This window comes from Pyrus communis, chromosome 15 (genome assembly GCF_041283825.1).
Source record: "Pyrus communis isolate YQ-2024b chromosome 15, ASM4128382v1, whole genome shotgun sequence".
Lineage (NCBI taxonomy): Eukaryota > Viridiplantae > Streptophyta > Magnoliopsida > Rosales > Rosaceae > Pyrus > Pyrus communis.
The window spans coordinates 29,727,722-29,747,327 of record NC_142579.1 but is presented as its reverse complement, the minus strand read 5'-3'; the positions used below and the strand labels follow the sequence as shown (position 1 = coordinate 29,747,327).

The 19,606-nt window shown below is 39.3% G+C and overlaps 1 long non-coding RNA gene across 1 annotated transcript in view; it reads right to left on the bottom strand.

The window, feature by feature from the left end:
• Positions 1 to 3,045: 3,045 nt before the first annotated feature.
• The window catches only part of LOC148690836 (uncharacterized), a 28,153-nt gene continuing 11,592 nt past the window's right edge, over positions 3,046 to 19,606 (bottom strand). The window contains exon 5 of the long non-coding RNA XR_015956483.1: positions 3,046 to 3,098. This is a non-coding gene — a long non-coding RNA (uncharacterized LOC148690836). The remainder of the gene's footprint in view (positions 3,099 to 19,606) is intronic.

Below are 19,606 nucleotides of genomic sequence, written 5' to 3'. Positions count from 1 at the left end.
CTTAACAGAAGTTAACGGCAGTTACCTGACGCCATTAGAATATTTCGTCAACTTTGACGGAATATTCGTCTCGTTCTCTGGCGAGCCTCATCGGTCGCCGTCGTCCGCCGCCGTCAGCGTCGCCGTCTGCAACTCGAATTTTCGCCGGTTTTTGAAAAAACTACAAAACTTCATATCTTCTTCAATTCTTAACCAAATTCCATGAAATTTGTACTAAAATGAAGCTGACAACGAGTAGAACAAAACCTTACCACTTTTGGAACTTAAATCCAACGGAAAGTTGCCTGAAAAACCTTCGATAATCCGGCCAAACTTAGAACTCACCAAACTCAACTTCTCGACGTCCAAAACACTTTGTTTCTGATCTTCATGAGACGATCTAAAGCTCCCTAGAAGCTTAAAAACTTCTAAAAACTTCGCGATCACGTTTGCATGAACAGTACTCCAAATCGGGGTTCTTGGTTCCATGGGTTTCCGAGGTTTTCACGTCCAACCAAAGGTATGGATCGACTCCTGAGCTTGAAAGGAGTCCAAAAACACCAACAACGATCTTGATCCGTGAGTGGAGAGTTGGCTTTGAAGTTGTCCGTACAATTGTACGGAAATGGAAGAAAATCCGAGAGAAAGGAGAGAGAGAGAGTCTACGGGAAAGGGTATGAGTGTGTGTGAGTGTATGATGTCCAGCTGAGTCACCAACCAAAAACAAATTACCCATGACACCAACTAACGTCTAAGGGCAAAATCGTCATTCCACGCCATCGATAAAAATATTTTGGGACGGGCTGTGACACTTTTGCCATTTATTATTCATATTGTTACATTGTTTTTATCTATTTATTTAATAAAAAATTTTGAAATTTTTTTTTATCATAGCCATTTAAAATAGAAATATAAAGAAAATTGGATATGAATTCAGAGGTTTGTACCCAACATGGTAGATTAATTAGGTTAAAAGTTCAAATTTGAAAATCAAGCTTCATTTTATATGTTTGGCTGCGTGACATATGGATATATATGGAATAGATTTATGGGTTATGGATTTAGATGCTAATTCCAAGCCTATTTAATATGCATTCAAGTATTTTGTAAAATGAATTGCCACAGTGGAAAACTAGGGGACTTGAATAAAAAAACTCAAATTAATATGGGTTTAGTCTAAGAAAGTTATCAACCAAGAACCGAAACTAAAATGTCCTTAGATAAAAACTCATTTTTATCGATAAAAGAAAATTATTTTCATTGAATTTCTAACATATATCAACACATGGAACCACATGTGTGCCTTTTCGTTATTCTTTTTGTTTCTAGTATCATGGGCTCCACTGATGTAATAATACATATTTGTTGGGAACTGTTATTGACACTCTAAAAATCTCATTCTACATTTCAAATTTACTATATTTGGAAAGAAAAATACACTTGTGAGGAATGTAGAATGAGATTTTTGGAATGCCAATAACACTTCCCTATTTGTTTTGCAAAACACATTTTTCAGCACAAACCGTGATGATTTAGCCCTTTTGTTGAAGCCACCTTCATCGTTTCGAGCAGGTGAGTTGTAAATAGAAACCACCCATAAAATTACTTAGTTTCAACCACGAGGTACGTAGTAACATGTACGCCTTTATTAATGGTGTTGGGCCCGTAAAAAAATATGTAGACGTGGAGGCTCAAGCCATAAACTATCATGTATATTTATATAATGGGAGCCCACTAAAATGCTATTTTTTGTTTCCTCAATAGTGTAAAACATCTTAGATCATCTCTAAATGAGGTGTCAAATCCTAAGTGGAATACCATGTACTCAAATTTGAAGTTAAGAGCAAGCTCCAACCGTGAATTGACATATGAGTTTTCATATGTTAAATCTGACATATGAGAAAAGGTGATGTCAAATAATTTTTCAGTATTTTATTGTATAGGTCTCATTAATGAACCAATTATAGATCTTTGAAATTTATTTTAATTGATTTCTTTTTTAAATGGGTCCTACAAATATTATTTATAACAAAAAAAATATATCAGTTGAAAATAGAGAAAATCTGACATTGTCACGTCAGCTATCAAATTAACATTTGACATTTATCTTTTAACTCATTTGGAGATGCTTTTATATGTTGGCCTGGTTATTTGCCAATACTAGTAAGCACTAATTACGTGTCTCAATTGTGATCTCTAGCTGCGATTAGCGCTTTGATATACGTGATAAGTCCTCTATATTTGGGGGCAAAGGCTTCCATTTTTTAAGAAAATTCTGATTTAGCCATTTTACTGTTGAAGCAACCTTCATCATTCGAGTGGGTGACTTGTAAATAGAAACCACCTGTAAAATTATTAGAGTAAATTGTAGCTATAGTCCCTTAACTTTAACTCAATTGGAGCAATGGTTCCTCAACTAAAAATTCATTACCATTGGTCCCTCAACTCATCAAAACATGTAGCTATGATCCATCAACTAAAAATTCATTACCATTGGTCCCTCAACTCATCAAAACGTGTAGCTATGATCCATCAACTAAAAATTCATTACCATTGGTCCCTCAACTTTAATTCAACTGGAGAAATGGTCCCTTAACTCTAACCCAATTGTAGCAATGGTCCTTCCAGCATAACTCGTTTTGACTTTGACATAGTTGACGAAAATGACCATAATTACACATTTTGATGAGTTGAGGGACCCTAATTATATAAATGGTTATTTCAACATAACTTATTTTGTCAAAATTTTGACGAAATTGATGAAAATGACTATAGCTACACATTTTGATAAGTTGAGGGACCAATGGTAATGAATTTTTAGTTGAGGGACCATTGCTACAATTTACTCTAATTATTAAGTTTCACTTAAGCGATACATAGTAACACACTAACAATAGTGCCCGCACGTTGTTGCGGGTCTTAAAACTACTGGACATAAAAGAAGAAAACAGCCAGTGCAAACTTTTAATGGATAGTTTGTAATTAACATGTTTTTAGTACGTTCATGTTATTTAAACACAGAAAATATAATAAGAAAAAGAAGTTGAATGTTGGCAAAAAGTGATGTAATTTGTGGTATACGTGTAGTCAGGTCTGTGTAATCGATTTAGTTGTGAACACTGGTAATGTCACATCCCGGCCCGGGGCGGAACACTTCCCGGGCCCGCTCCACCACCGTAGCACGATATTGTCCGCTTTGGGCTTACCATTCCCTCACGGTTTTGTTTTTGGGAACTCACGAGCAACTTCCCAGTGGGTCACCCATCCTGGGAGTGCTCTAGCCTCTTTCTCGCTTAACTTCGGAGTTCCTACGGAACCCGAAGCCAGTGAGCTCCCAAAAGGCCTCGTGCTAGGTAGGGATGAGAATATACATTTAAGGATCACTCCCCTGGGCGATGTGGGATGTCACAATCCACCCCCCTTTGGGGCCCGACGTCCTCGTCGGCACATCTCCGGCCAGGGATAGGCTCTGATACCAAATTGTCACATCCCGGCTCGGGGCGGAACACTTCCCGGGCCCGCTCCACCACCGTAGCACGATATTGTCCGCTTTGGGCTTACCATTCGAAATTGTCACATCCCGGCCCGGGACGGATCACTTCCCGGGCCCGCTCCACCACCTAGCACGATATTGTCCGCTTTGGGCTTACCATTCCCTCACGGTTTTGTTTTTGGGAACTCACGAGCAACTTCCCAGTGGGTCACCCATCATGGGATTGCTCTAGCCCCCTTCTCGCTTAACTTCGGAGTTCCTACGGAACCCGAAGCCAGTGAGCTCCCAAAAGGCCTCGTGCTAGGTAAAGATGGGAATATACCTATAAGGATCATTCCCCTGGGCGATGTGGGATGTCACAATCCACCCCTCTTAGGGGCCTGACGTCCTCGTCGGCACACCACGACCAGGGTTAGGCTCTGATACCAAATTGTTGTTGGAAGTATGCCCACAAAGCCACTCATTTGATGTAATAGCTTTTTGGAATACTTATTGTGTTAAACTTTTATATGTTTAATAGAGGGCAAAAACTTATTGTTAATCACTATTTATAGTATCTTGTGTTTAAGCAATAAGGGAATCCAAGGAATGTATTTGATCTAAGAGACAAGTGATTTAAGTTAGTTAAATTAACGAGACCTTTCTCTTATGTTCATTCCTAAAACGTTCCTAGCCATAGGATTGCCAATTGGGCATTGACAATTCGCTAAGGTTAGTATGTGTTATGTCGACTCAAGCATGAGTATGAACTAGTCTCAAGTCATTTGGTGTTGGACACTAAGGCAAACACATAGGTGCTCGAAAGAGTAATCGAGTACACTGAACAACGATCAAACGAGAGTTCGAACATACATGTCATGTGAGAACTCAATAGTTGCAATATGCAAAGTAGTCCTTTGACCTGAGGCATCATTGATGTCTAATGGTTAGGTCCTTGATCTTTGATTATGTCAACGGCATTCCATTGGAGTGTCCACGGCATTGTTGGGGTCAAGCTATCTAGTCATGTAGGCATATGAATGCACAACAAGGGATCTCTAACCTTCCATGGTGGAAGGAGAATACTCTAAGATATGATTCGAGAGTCTTTGGCCAAAGCATATGAATATGACTAAGGAAGCTTGTTCCAAATCTTATTCAATTGAATCATATAGAGAAGTATCACATTGGATAGTAGACATGAAACAAACTATCACTTAAACAATGTGATTAAGAGTATTGTATTAGAGAAGGACCGTATTGCATTGTAGTTGTAACTGGATAGGTTCTCCAACCACTTCTACTTAGCTTGGGTAACCATGACATGCTGCTAGGCGTCACCCATGGTTTGTGGAAGCCCTAAAGATTAGCAAACACTAATTTTAAGGGAGAATTGAAATGTGGTTTCAATTCACAATCGATCGTTAAGAGTAACATCGCCCACTACCTCGCTAATTGGAACCTAATGGATCGTACACCGAGTAAGGATATAAGTGAAGAAATTATATGAAATGGATAAGCAATTAAATGGTTTAATTGAAGAATGGTCAAGATTAATTAAATAGTTAATTAATTATACGAAACGTTCGTATTGGGCGTTTAACTTAGTTTTGGGCTTCGGGGCACAAAAACGTTTTGGTCCACAAGGCCCATTATGTTTAAGTTGTATGACAACTAAAACAAAATGGGCAATTAAGCCCAATAACAACATATGGCCATAAGGGTGAGGGGTAGCAAACTTGTATTAATTACAAGTTTGCCACTCACATGAAATGAAGTGTAAAATCAACATTATAGCTTGGTTTTCACATTAAGGGGTTTTCTAATAGAATTTGGGTGAAACATTTTCTCTCATTTTCTACATAGAGGCCGGCCACCTTAGGTGAGGAACATCTAGCAATCTTTCTTCCCTAAGTCATCCATTTTCATCTTCACACAACATCTTTGGTGTGGAGACTTAGAGACACCAAACTTTTGGTGTTTTGGAGAACAAATCCTCAAATCCTCAAAGAAGAAAAGGAGCACTAAAAGGGAGAAAATCACAAGGAAGATCCAAGGAGCAAGGAGGTGACTTGAAGGCCCTCCACTTGGGTGAATCCCTTGTGCAATCAAGGATGAGCTTCAAGGGTAAAGAATCTCTAAAATTCTTATTCTCTTTAATATTGTTAAAGAGTCTTATGGTTCACCATATACTAGGCTTTGAAAGTCATGGGTTTTATGAATTGTTTTTGAATGCATGCCTACTTTAAAGTGTTATTAGTTTGCATATGTATTCAAATGTTCTTACATGTTCTTAATTAGGACAAAATTTATCCTTCAAGTGGTATCAGAGCCTAGGCCTAGTTTATGGTGGATCCTTTTGGGTTTTGTGATTTTTCATAATATGTGATTTAAATGTTGTAAATGTTACAAGCTTTGTTCTTGCTTTGAATATAAATTTTGTTTGAAAATTTAGCATCTCAAATGTTGTAGATGTAGTTCATTAAAGCATGAATAATGGAACTAAAAGTTGGTGCCAAGTGTTTTGGGATTTTCGGCCAAATCCAAAGGGTGATTTTTTGGGTTCATGTTAGGCTTGTTAAAATGGTTTTAAAGTGCTTTTTGGAACCCCTAAGTACCCTAGGATATTAACCCTCTTTTGAGTTGTGAAAATTTGAGTTTTTGGTGAAAGAAAACATCCATGGAGCTATTATGAGTTTTCATGTATGTTCTTCATATTTCTTGAAGTTCTTATCAAGAACAAAAAGTTTTGAAGTTTTGATTCAAAAGTTTTATGTTTTACATAAAGTTTTGATTATTAGTTGATGGGTGATGATTATTGGTGAGAAATGATTAAATGGCTTTAATTATGTCAAAGATATATTTTTGAATATTAGTTGATGGATGATGATTGTTGGTAAGAAATGATTAAATGGTTTTAATTATATCAAAGATATATTTTCTTTTCAAACCATCCCCACCATCTTTAATCTCACCCACCAAAATCCACTTACAAAATTCTTTTTATCAAAAATCTCTATGATACTATCCTTGGCCGGCCACCCCTCTAGTGGGGTGCTTTTGTGCAATTAAATAAAGTTTTGATACTTTTGTGTATTTGTATTTTGGCCCAAAAGTTTGTGTTTTTGCAAAATGGCCCAAATAAAATGAGAACAAAAATTGTTTTGTCTCTTTAATGAGAATTGGATTTTCATTATATTTAGTTCCATTTAAATCAATTCTATGGATACAAAAACCAATTGTTTAAAGTTGCTTTCTTAGTTAATTTAGTTAATTAAGAAAAGGGTGATTATGAACCAAAGGCCTCGATAATTGAGCTATGTGATTGGCCGATTTACATTATGAATGCTTGGGTTTTAAGTAATGTAGATTTGAATGTAATTTGATTAATTCAAGTTGTTGTAAAGGGCATAAGCCCATTATTTGTGTTGTAAAAGGGCAGAAGCCCTTCTTATTATTTCATGTATTCCTCTTTGTTTATATGTATGCAAATTGGAATAGTTGGGTCCAACGCCCAATAGGAAATAACGGTTTAATTGGATTAAACGCGTAACTAAAATCAACAACTATCTACCTTAAACCCAAGGTCCAACACAAGGCTCGTGTTGGATCAAATCAAACGGTTCATAATCATCCTAAAACCTAATATGACTATATAGTCCATATGAGGATGCATTGCGTTCGTTAGTAGTTCCATATAGTCTCGCTTGTTTCAACGAAACAGTGGGAGTATTATATGCTACTAAATCATATTAACTTGGACCAATAGTTATGATAGGGCCATGTTCTTTTAATATGATTAAAATGTTTTGATGTAGCCCAAAACTACTCCCTCAACAAACGAATATTAAGTTGATAAACGAGAGATGTTTTGAACATTTCTTCGTAGGCCTTCCACCGTGGTGGGCTCCAATCGTTTGTGACTTGTACACCGGCTTCACCCTATCATGGGGGAGTACAAAGTGCATGCTTACACTCAGGAGGAGTCCATAAACATATGATGAGGTAAGTGTAGGCAACGAGGATAGCCAACATCGTATCATCGTGAGGTTATTCTTGAACCCCTACACGAACTAAGCATGGTGGGAATAACTTAACTAAGTGCAATAGTGCCAACATCGTATCATCGTGAGGCAACATTCTCTAGAGGCCAAATAAGATGGGTAATTACAAACGTTGTAAATGAGTAAAGCGTTATTCTCTCATCATTATTTTTGCTAACCAACATCGTATCATCGTGAGGTGGGCTTGGTAATGGTGAGTCTCCCATGCCCCGCTAAGAGTTCAATATAACTCTCGAATTCCATTGAGGGATGTGGAGTTTGCCAAAAATAGTGGGTGGTTGATGCGAGCATTATACGCATACAGATTAAACCCTATTTGTGACAATTGTAGTAATGATGTAAGTAGGGATCGTTCTAACCGGGGATTAACTAGGGATGCTAAACACTTGACTTAAATAAATAAAACTAACTTTTAAAACACTAAGACAAACTTAAAAGACTCAAAACAAGTTCAAAAGACTCCAAATACTTTAAAAACATAAAATAAGACAAATCAAATGATTAAGACTTAACAAAATAAGGGGGGGGAAGTTTGATTTGACGAAAATTGAAATAACAAAACAAGTTAATAAACTAAGCAAATTGTAAAACGAATAAACGTAAATATGAATGTGATGAAAATATGGATGATGGAATAGCCAAGGGGTTCTTCTCCACACATGTTACACTTGCAATACAAGATTGATTTTCGGTTGGTCTTTCGATAAATTATGAAACTCAATGCTCCAAGTTAATTAGGTTCGCTTAAATTAACTTTCAGATTTCCCTAGATTCATTGGATTGAATGGAATACGCATTACAACCAAATTATTCTTAATCAAAGTCCCTAACTATGGAATACGCATGATAGAGACATTCAACAAAGATCATTAAGTTCAACGGAAATCATAAACATCGACGAGGCATTCGTTACTATGGAATACGCATGAAACTTATGCCAAGAATTCGTTTAACGCGATTGTTTATAAGCAACCTTCACTACTTGTGAATATAAGTTCATAACGATTAGGTGAAACTCACTTATATTCTAGCGTCATATTCATGCATGAAAATTAAGCTTGCAATCTTAATGAACATACATAAATAATTTATCAATCAAACAGTTAAACGAATTGAATCCACAACTTATGAAATACCAACCAAAAGTAATCAATTCATATTGCAAATATAAACATAGTTTCGAATCACCCCCTAGCTAAAGGGGGTTTAGTTCCTCATAACTTTGAAATCAAAGAAACCCCTAAACATTCCAACAACTCAAACTTGAATTGTATGAACGTTTAGGCACTCTTCTCTTCCATTCTCATCCGTACAAAACAAAGAGAATTAAATTTAAACTTTGAAATCAAAGAAACACCTAAAAATTCCAACAACTCAAACTTGAATTGTATGAACGTTTAGGCACTCTTTTCTTCCTCGTTGTTGTAGCACAAGGTCTAAGTGAGCTTTGGGGATTATGTGAAGTGTTTTGGAGGGATGGGAAGTGGTTGGATAGTGGCTGCAATGGAGGAGAAAAACTGCACAGAAATGGAAGGGGATTTGCGGCACAAGGGTTGTGTTTGTGTTGTGTGAAGTGTATGAAAATGAGATCAAATCATTGTGGCTAGGTTGCATGCTTATTTATAGGTAAATGAGAGGGAACATGACAGCTTGGAATAGGTGGAAATGTGGCTGCAAGTTTGGTGAATGATTATGAGTGAATGCATGTGAATGTGGCTAGGTTGGAAAGCTGGAATTTCTGGAATTGTAATGTACCCCACGACATTGATTGTGTTTGAGTGTTTGTGGCTGCAATGTTTGTTGGTTAAAGATGCATGTGGATGTATTATACAATGGGAAAGTATGTGATTGACAATTAGGGTGAATGGTGGCTGCAATGATGAAGTGAATGCATGTGTTGATGACTAGGTTAGTGGGTGGAAATCTGAAAATGCAAATGGGAATGCTGAAATGCAAAGTTGGCCACGGTTTTGAGTGTGTTTTGTGTTGGAAATGCATGTGAATGCATGTGAATGTTGTTTGTGTGAAGTGTGTGTGGGTTAAAGAGTGAATGGTGGTGTAATGATGAAGTGTGATGGCTGAAAATGTCAAGGGAAATGCATGTGATTGCACGGCAAAGAATTTCAGGATGCATGTGTGTTGGTGTGTTGTGTGATTTGTTTTGTGGTTAATGGGAATGTGGTTGAATGATTAAATGGACATGTGGGGTGTAATTGCAAAGGGAATGCAAAGTGAATGAATAATGAATGCATGTGCACTGTTTTTGGGAGAAAGGTGGCTGAATGTGCATGTGAATTAGGTTGTGAAAACATGTGGAATGTGGCTGGAATTGATGAGTAATGCACGGCTTTGTTGTTGGTTCTTTGGTGATGAATGCAATGATGAAATGGATGGGAGTGCATGTGGATTAGGTGGTGTAATGATGAAGTGGGAAGTGGAAGAATGTGGTTGGAAATGGCTAAGGGGATGCACGGCTAGGAAGAAGAATGAATGATGTGCATGTGTGTGAATGCATTTTAATTAATGAAAGTGTTTGGAGAATGAATGCAATGATGAAGAGTAAATAAAGAATGCATGTAGGGTTAGCTAGGTTGGCTTTGTTTGGGTGCATGTGTGTTAATGGTGGTTTTGCATGTGAATTGATGGATTGGGCTAGAGTTTAAGTACATGAAATGGACCCAAATTGCTCCCCCTTGCATGGCAAGGAATGGTGTTTGTGTTAAGCCCAAGGCAAGGTGAAAGTAATTGGGTTAGGGCCATTTGTTTTGTGTCCTCAAGTGCTTACAAGGCCTTCCAATTCGTCCATCCTCTTGGCTCCATGGATAAGCTATCCAATCCATGCCCAAAAATGCTCCAATTGGCCTCAAAATGCACTTTCTTGCTCCCTAGGCCCTTAGAACCTGAAAACACACAAAAGAAGCATAAAGGACTAAAATAACGAGAGAAACATAACGTAAATGCACGAGAACAAGCCATTTAAGTCGCATGAATATGCTCCTATCAAATACCCCCACACTTAGCTTTTGCTAGTCCTCGAGCAAAACAGAATAAAAACAAATAAACAAAACGACACTAAACACGTAAAACACAACCTAAACCTTCCAACAACCGTCTTAGGGATTTCCAATGCACATGACATGTTAAAAATCATCATTCTCACAGATTTTAGTCATCTTCACACTTAAGTACATTCTTAATCATAGTCACCATATACTAGTTCACAATTAAGCATTTAAAACCATGTTTTGAATGTAGTAACATGCCTTAGAGAATTTGCTCAATTTCTTTCAAGATATGCACTCAATTTTTACTCAGATTTTCTAACTACACACCCTAATCTAGTCATATGTGAGAAGATTGATGTAAACATGAAAACGACACTCACATATATGTATCACAAAGAACGCAAATTCTGGAGTTAATAATCAAGTTTAGATATGATCTCATGAATGGAATGCTACTACTTAGACGCGAGAACCAGTGACACCATAAGCTCATACCAAGTTCAAACTCCACAAATTGAAATACACAACACTCAAGATAGAAGTCAAGGGTTGTAACGGGGCTTGGGGTATGTGGATAACAAAGAAGGGATATGGAAAACAAAGGTTCTTAAAGAAATAGTGAGCAAAGCATTTGAATCAACTTAGAATTCACTTTTGAATGAAAACTCAACTTTTGAACAAAAAGGGAGAATTTAGACAATTTACGTCCAGAATTGGTGTTTTGGAACCTTTCTTCAATCACTTATTCTTGTTTCTCTTTTTTTTTTTTCTATTTTTTTTTTTTTTTTTTTTTTTTTTTTTTTTTTTTTTTTTTTTTTTTTGAATCTCAAAACAAAAACACTTAAACATTCTCTCCCCCACACTTATTTTCTTTCATAATGTAACTCAAAAGGAATTCAATTAAGTCATGCTCACTATCTTTTAAGAACAAGGGTAATGACGGTCATATTCTAGGTTAGGTGAAGATAAAGTGGGTTAACAAAGAACATGGGTTAACATGGCTCAACGGGGGTAAAACTTACAACATATACGAAATATGGGAAGCGAGGCTATTTGGCTATGGTGGCAACTACACAACTTCATCTTGATATATGTTATGCAAATCAATAACATGCTTTGAATGAAATGGGCATGAGTTCTAGCATTTGGAACTATATGATGAAACGCCTTCTAAGCAGTAACCAAGCAAAGAATAATGAGATCATGCAACGATTTTAGAAAACAAGAAATCACAGATTATACTCTCCAAAGAACGTTATAGGCTCAAGTCTCTCAGGGTTGTAGCATTTGTTTGAGTTCCTTCCTTCAGGCATGTTACAAAAACTAAATTTTCTTTTATGATTGCATGTGAAGTCATACATTATAACCATAACCAAGCATATACCAAGAGTAAATCAAACTTTTCTCTATGTTAATAACTCTTTTTAACAGTCATGCAATTACAAACCAAATCCTTATCATTGTGTTGGAAGGTATCCTAAGACACAAACACACACACAAAAACAACTCTTTTTGGGTTTTTCAAAACAATTTTTCAAATTTTTATGGGATTTTCGAATCTTTAAGACAAAACACACTAAAACAGTTTTTAAAACAGTGAGAAACAACATGTGAAGTGATAGGTGATAAAATCCAACGAATTTGCATCAAATATACTTAGTTACCCCCCCACACTTAAATCAAACATTGTCCTCAATGTTTTAAGCATAGATTCACACAAAGCATAAGTAAATACACAAAAAGCACTTAAACAAACTAAACATGGCATAATGTAATTAACAAAGAGAAGAGTTTAGAGACGCAAATCTGGTTATAGAGTGTAAATTCCCTCTTCTCCTTGGTGATTGCATTGAGGCTTGATGTTGTTGATTCCACAGGGGTTCTCTCGAACTGGTTGCCACCCATCGTTGATTTTCCTTTGTGCTACTCTTGATCTGGGCAGCAGGATTCCCTTTAGGGTCTCCCCCGAAGGTCTGAGCTTTCCCCCTTTATCTGTTTCTTTGTTCAATCTTTGCAGGAGTGGTCCCTTCTTTGGAAATGTATCAACCGTTGAAGATGACTACTCGAGAGCAACGCTAGGTAAGCAATCAGGAATAGGTTCCAGGCAGTTGGCTCCAGATCGGAAGACTGACTCCAAGTGCCGGCTGATTGCTTCTTTCACTTTGCCATGCGAGTAAGAACAAGGACAAAGAAAAAGACAGGGAAAGAGCATGATATGAGATACTTTTGCTTTTGACCTTTATGATATGAGATACCTTTGCTTTTGAAGAAGCGGTGCATGAATCAGCACATGCATTTCCTCCTGGGTCATCTTTACTCCAGGCGTCTGGTATCATCTTTGGGGAAGAAGAAAATTTTGAGTAATTCAAAAGGCTTTGCTGGGAGTGCGCCCTCAGAGGTGAGAGAGAGTTGGTGGGCATTTTCTTCAAGTCTGCCTTGCCATAAGAGATGAAGGTCGACAAATATAGGGATTTTCTGAATAGAAAGTGGTGGTACTGCTCTTTTACCCTTTGTCGACAGACGTCTCTTCGATTTCTGAACGAACGGCTCTTCGATTTCTGCATGGCAAAAGTAGTCACGGGTGCGGCTCTTTTGACAAAGCTGCACGCGTTTTCTGAAAAGCAGAGAAAGCGTCGCCAAACTTTGCGCTTGTCGGCTAAAGACGTGTAATTGAGATGATGGCCTCCACGTGTTATCAGCTTTGTCAGATATCTTTTGACAAAGCTGAGCGCGTTTTCTGAAAAGCCGCGAAAGCGTCGTCGAAATTTGCGGAGGAAAATCCGGATCTCTGAATCGGTGGACGCGTCGCCATGGCTTTTTATGGAGCTATCGATCACCCCAACAAATACACTCTGAAGAAATCCCATTCTTGAAAAATCGACTCCGGCCCTTTGAGAATCAATTCCATCCACCCCTTGAACACTTTTGAAAAATGGCAAACTCATCGAACCTTAGCTTGGAATTAAACCTTAGCAGTGATGCGGGCGCGCCGCGTCAAGGTAACGTATGGCGCCCTTCTTTCTTTTCTTCTAACGGTCCTCTCACAGGTGAAGACTCCGTGATGCAGGACGCCACAACAGCTACAATAGTAGCTAGGAACCTCCTCACTCCGAAAGATAGTAGGCTGCTGTCAGGACGGTCCGATGAGTTGGCCGTTCAAGAGTCCCTCGCACTTAGTGTTCAGTGTGCGAGTTCTGTGTCCAACATGGGCCAACGCCTGCTTGCCCGCTCCCGTCAGGTGGAATCATTGATGGCAGAGGTGGAAAGTCTCAAGCAGGAGATCCAGCAGCTGAAGTATGAGAATAGAAGTTTGCACGTGCTTGCAAACAACTATTCGACGGGCATGAAGAGGAAGCTTGATGAGCTGCAAGAGTCTGAAGGTCGGATTCACAGTGACCGTCAAAGGTTCTCGTCTTTCCTCCAGAGGCACCTTTTTCCTGGCTCATCCAGCGCTTGGCCAAGTATTGAGGCCTGGAATGCTCTATCTTCGATGCCTCCCGCTCCGATGCCTTCTGTTCCTACGCCTTCCGCTCTGATGCCTTCTGTTCCTACGCCTTCCGCTTCAAGAGTAAAGCCACGTAGTGGGGCCTCAAGCAAACAACCTTTGTGAAGCACCATCTTTCTTTGTTTAGCAGTGCCTATCAATAAATCAAACATTTTCTCAATGTTACAATCATAAACTCACACAATTAATAAACAAACAAACAATAACAACTAAACAACCTAACAAGGCAGAAACGAAATAGCAACAAAATGACTCAAATGACTCTAAAAACACATATTTTTGGGTTTTTCAAAAGAATTTTTTTTTTTTTTTTTTTTTTTTTTTAAATTTTCGGAGTTTTATACCAAGACACTATAAAACACACTAAAACACTCTAAAAATGCTTAAAACAGCAAGAAACAACATTCTAAGTGAAAGGTGAATAAATCCCACGAAATTTATACAAATACAAATTGTTTACCCCCCCACACTTAAATCAAACTTTGTCCTCAATGTTTTAAGCAGAAAGTCACAACAGAGCAAGCAAATAAACAAATACGAGAAAGAAAGCAAAGTAAAGGCAGTAAAGAAAAAGAAAGGAATAAAAATAAGTCTCTTAAAGGGGTTTCCAAGTTCTTCTCTATTCGGATGCATGGGTTGCCTCCCACGAAGCGCTTTCTTTTACGTCTTGCAGCCGGACGGTACCTCCGTTTAAGCTTGACTAGGTTCCACGGCATGGAAGGGTACCTCCTCCACGACATGCTCCTCAAACATCTCGTAATAGGGCTTCAATCGATGCCCATTCACTTTGAATTCTTGCTGCGTCCTTGAACTTTTGATTTGCACTGCACCATGAGGGAAAATATTAGTAACAACAAACGGGCCAATCCATTTAGAACGCAACTTACCAGGAAACAAACGTAGGCGAGAGTTGAAAAGTAACACTTTCTGCCCAACTGTGAAGGTCTTGGTTCGAATCATTTTATCATGGAATGCTTTGGTCTTGGCCTTGTACATCCGGGCATTCTCATAGGCTTCATTCCGAATCTCCTCAAGTTCATTCAATTGGAGCTTCCTATGAACTCCCGCTGCATCTATGTCCATGTTGAAAGTCTTCACGGCCCAATGTGCCTTGTGCTCTAACTCTACGGGCAAATGACATGGCTTACCATAGACGAGCCGAAAAGGTGACATCCCAATGGGTGTTTTGTATGCCGTACGATATGCCCATAGTGCATCATCTAAACGTAAGCTCCAATCCCTCCTTGTTGGTCCAACGGTCTTCTCCAAAATTTGTTTGATTTCTCGGTTAGACACCTCGGCTTGGCCATTTGTTTGAGGATGGTAAGGTGTGGAGACCTTATGGTTGACATGGTACTTTCTTAGCAACGCCTCAATGGTCCGATTGCAAAAGTGAGACCCTCCATCACTTATGATTACTCTCGGCATTCCAAACCTAGCAAAAATGTTAGTTTTCACGAAATCTGCAACCACCTTAGAATCGTTAGTACGGGTGGCTTTTGCTTCCACCCATTTAGAAACATAATCAACGGCTAGCAAGATATAAGTGAAACCATAAGATGGAGGGAAAGGGCCCATGAAATCAATGCCCCAAACATCAAAAATTTCAACATTAAAGACAGGGGTTTGCGGCATTTGGTCCTTGGTACCTATGTTACCCATTCGTTGGCAACGATCACAAGACATACAAAAGGTTGCAGCATCCCTAAATATAGTCGGCCAATAAAAACCACACTCTAAAACCTTGAGGGCAGTGCGTTGTGTGCCAAAATGACCACCACATGCATATGTGTGACAAAAGCTTAGAATTGAGTGAAATTCAGAATCATGCACACATCTACGTACAATTTGATCTAAGCAATACTTCCACAAATAAGGGTCATCCCAAACATAGAAACGTGCATCATTTTTAAGCTTATCACGTTGGTGCTTGTTTAGTTCATTTGGAATTTGTTTAGCCACCAAGTAATTCACTAAATCTGCATACCATGGTTCACTTACCTCAATGGAAAGCAGCTGCTCATCGGGAAAAGTTTCAGGGATAGGTACGGCATGTTCATGCTCCTCGTGGATCATTCGGCTTAAATGGTCAGCCACTACATTCTCGCTTCCTTTCTTATCCCGGATTTCAATATCAAATTCTTGAAGAAGAAGAATCCAACGGATAAGCCTCGGCTTTGCTTCCTTTTTCATGAGCAAGTACCTCAAAGCTGCATGATCAGAATAAACGATTACTTTAGTACCAATTAAATATGAACGGAATTTATCTAAAGCAAAAACCACAGCTAGAAGTTCTTTTTCCGTCGTGGAGTAATTCAATTGGGCATCATTGAGAGTCCGAGAGGCATAGTATATGACATGCGGCCGCTTGTCTCTTCTTTGTCCTAGAACAGCTCCTAATGCATAGTCGGATGCATCGCACATGAGCTCGAACGGAAGGCTCCAATCTGGAGGTACAATAATGGGGGCCGAGACTAGCTTCTCCTTGAGTTGGTTAAATGCCGAATTACACTCTTCATCAAACTTGAATGGCACATCTTTTTGAAGCAATCGGCAAAGAGGGTTGGACATCTTGGAGAAGTCCTTGATAAAACGCCTATAGAACCCTGAATGGCCAAGAAACGAACGTACCTCTCTAACCGAAGTAGGAGAGGGTAAGTGACGTACAATGTCTATTTTTGATTTATCTACTTCAATTCCTTTTTCTGAAACAATATGTCCTAAAACTATACCTTGTTTCACCATAAAGTGACATTTCTCCCAATTCAAGACAAGGTTAGTTTCAACACATCGTTTCAAAATTAAGATCAGATTATCCAAGCAATTATCAAATGAACTCCCAAATACACTGAAATCATCCATGAAAACCTCAATGATCTTTTCAACAAAATCGGAAAATATACTTACCATACACCTTTGGAAAGTGGCCGGTGCGTTGCATAAGCCAAATGGCATGCGACGATAAGCAAATGTTCCAAAGGGACATGTGAATGTGGTCTTCTCTTGATCATCCGGGGCTATCACAATTTGGTTATATCCAGAGTATCCATCAAGAAAACAGTAAAAAGCATGACCGGCTAACCTTTCGAGCATCTGGTCGATGAATGGCAAAGGAAAGTGATCTTTCCTAGTCATGGCATTTAGCTTCCGGTAATCGATACATACTCGCCATCCAGTCTGAATGCGTGTAGGTACGAGCTCATTCTCATCATTCTTGATAACAGTTACTCCGGACTTCTTGGGAACGACTTGAACTGGAGAGACCCAACGGCTATCAGAGATAGGGTAGATCACTCCGCAATCCAAAAGCTTGATTATTTCCTTCTTCACCACTTCCATCATCGGAGGGTTGAGACGGCGTTGAGCCTCTCGGGATGGCTTAGTCCCCTCCTCAAGAAGTATACGGTGCATGCATGTGGTAGGGCTTATTCCTTTAATGTCGGCCAAAGTCCACCCTATGGCCGTTTTGTGCTCTCGCAGCACCCTCATAAGCTTCTCTTCCTCCATTGCCGTGAGACTTGATGAAATGATGACGGGCAATGTTTCGCCTTCTCCCAAAAACACATACTTCAAATGGTCCGGCAACGGCTTAAGTTCAAGCGATGGTGCCTGAACAACAGAAGGTAGCATCTTAGTGGAAACTGAATTTGAAAGTGAGAGTGGAACCTTACCATATTGTTGTGGCAATGACTCAAGGGCTGCCACAACCTCAATTATTTCTTCACTAGAACCCATTGCAAAGAATTCCTCCTCCTTGCCGTGGCCTTGCATTGGCCCAAATCCTTCATTTTTGCGCTCTATGGCCTTAGTGATGGTTGTTTCCAGGGCGTCCTCGTTCAATTCTTCAAGGTATACCTGCGCCAAAGAATCGATAACATCAATGGAAAAACAAGAATGGTCATCAACGGGATATCTCATAGTTTCAGAAATATTAAAATCAATCACTTCCCCATCGAATTCCATTGTCAAGGTGCCTTTGTATACATCAATCTTCGTTCGGGCCGTCTTCATGAATGGCCTACCAAGGAGAATCGGCAAAGATGTAGAATGGGCTGAATCCTCCATGTCTAGGACGTAGAAATCAGCTGGAAAAATTAAATGGTTCACCTGCACAAGCACATCTTCCAAAACTCCTTTTGGATACGCGTTAGAACGATCGGCCAATTGTATAATTACACCATCTTGTTTTAATTCACCCAAATTCATAGATGCATAAATAGAATAAGGCATGACATTAATGGATGCACCTAAATCAAGCATGGCATGTTCAAAACGATTATGTCCAATCACACAAGGAATTGTGAAACTACCGGGGTCTTTGCACTTGGTAGGCAGTTTACGTTGCAAAACAGCGGACACATTCTCGCTTACCTTCACTACCTCTTTGTTTGCCCTTCTTCTCCTTGTATTGCATAGGTCCTTGAGGAATTTAGCATACTTTGGAACCTGTTTGATTGCATCGAGAAGCGGTATGTTCACTTGCACCTTCCGGAATGTTTCAAGAATGTCCTTCTCGCTTTCTTCCTTTTTTTCTTGCATGAACCTGCGAGGAAAAGGTACATTGGGCAGATTAGGACGTGAAGTACATGAATTTGAACTTAAATTACCTGATTTGGCCGAGTTAGGGTGATCTGCCTCAGGTTGTGTCGTCTCTTCATCTACTTTCTGGGCAGATTTGGGATTGTTTGGCTCAGTCCCAACTTCTTTTCCATCCCTTAGGGTGATGGCCTTGGCGGATTCGAATCCTCCCTTTGGATTGACTGTGGTTGAGCTAGGAAGCTTTCCTTGCTCTCTAATCTGTCCAAGGAACTCAGAAATCTGCCCTATTTGTTTCTTCATATCCATCATCTCCTTCTCGTTATTTTCTATCCGGTTGTTTTGATTTTGCAACCCCTGCGAAATAGAGGTTAGTAATTGCATAGCTTGATTACTTTCCAAAGACGTACCTGAATGAGATGATGCCGAAGGTTGTTGGGATTGTTGGGGTGCATACGGCTTGGAATAAAAACCAGGGGGGTTTGGCCTAAATCCTCCTTGTTGGGCAGCTTGTTGTGGCTCCCTCCATTTGAAGTTTGGATGGTCTCTCCAACCTGGATTATATGTGTTAGAATATGGATCGTTCCTTGGTTGGTTTTGATTCCCATAGCCCATGGCATTGGCAGATTCCCATCCACCATTCTCGATTAGTTGAGGGCACTTGTCCGATGGATGCCCTTGAATTGAGCACACGCCACAAACTTGGTGTTCTTGTGCTTTTGGACCAATTACAACCTGAGAAACAAGAGAAGTAAGATTAGCAAGTTGTGATTGAATTTCAGAAATAGCACTCACCTCATTTACACTTTGTTGCCGTGGGGCTTCCCTTTGGCCCACTCCTTCATATTGTTGGGCGTTGAGCGCTCGGTTGGCTATGAGAATCTTGGCATCCCTTGGTGTTTTGTCCACCAATGCTCCTCCCGCTGATGCATCAAGCATTTGACGTTCGATAGGAAGGAGGCCCTCATAGAAATATTGAAGGAGAAGTTCCTCCTTCATTTGATGTTGAGGACATGAAGCTACAAGGCCCTTGAAGCGCTCATAA